The sequence below is a fragment of the Poecilia latipinna genome, unplaced genomic scaffold (genome assembly GCF_001443285.1).
Source record: "Poecilia latipinna isolate Pla-1442-1.1 unplaced genomic scaffold, P_latipinna-1.0 Scaffold939, whole genome shotgun sequence".
Lineage (NCBI taxonomy): Eukaryota > Metazoa > Chordata > Actinopteri > Cyprinodontiformes > Poeciliidae > Poecilia > Poecilia latipinna.
The window spans coordinates 227890-228626 of NW_015113555.1; positions in this window are offsets into that span (position 1 = coordinate 227890).

Here is a 737-nt window from a genome sequence, read left to right on the forward strand (position 1 = left end):
CCCTCCCCTCCTCCTTGAGCTCTGGGTCAGAACATTTTATTACTAGGTGGGGGTTAATCATGTTTCAAATTAAGCACTACATGTTGAGAACAGTGGGTTGTGATTCCTTTCTGTACATTTTCTTACTTGTCTGTAAATATTATTACATGACCGTCTGCAGCCATCAAGAAGTGCAGAAGGTTGTTAATCATCCACAGATTCAATCCAGGTGAGGCAGAAGGGAAACACTTAACATGTAAGGCAGGTGAAACACTGAACTAAACCTGCTAATGACTGATTCAGTCTGTTGATCCTTGGATTGGTAACTGGTTAAACTGAACTGGACTATTGTTACTTGTGTGGGATCTTTATTAGCATATAGACACTTTTTAAGGAATTTAATCAACTTATTTGGAAATATTTGTAGTTGATGGAAGATTGAACCAGCTATTTGATGGAAGTTTATTCTGTATAAATTATAATTTTTCCAACTACAGAATAAATTACCTTTTGTTCGATTTATTTATCTCTGGTGTGTTAAATAAACCTGATCCTCCCTGAGTTTTGTTAGGTTTTCTGATAAACAGCCCTTTATTTTAAATATTGATTTAATATCAATATCATAAATCCTACACTATACTGCAGCTTGATGGGTAAATGCAGGTGTATATGTAAACGTTAAGATAAATATTAATGAAAGATTAAGATATNTGTGTTTGGGACATCCCACTCATGTAAATAGCAGGGGTGGACCGCTC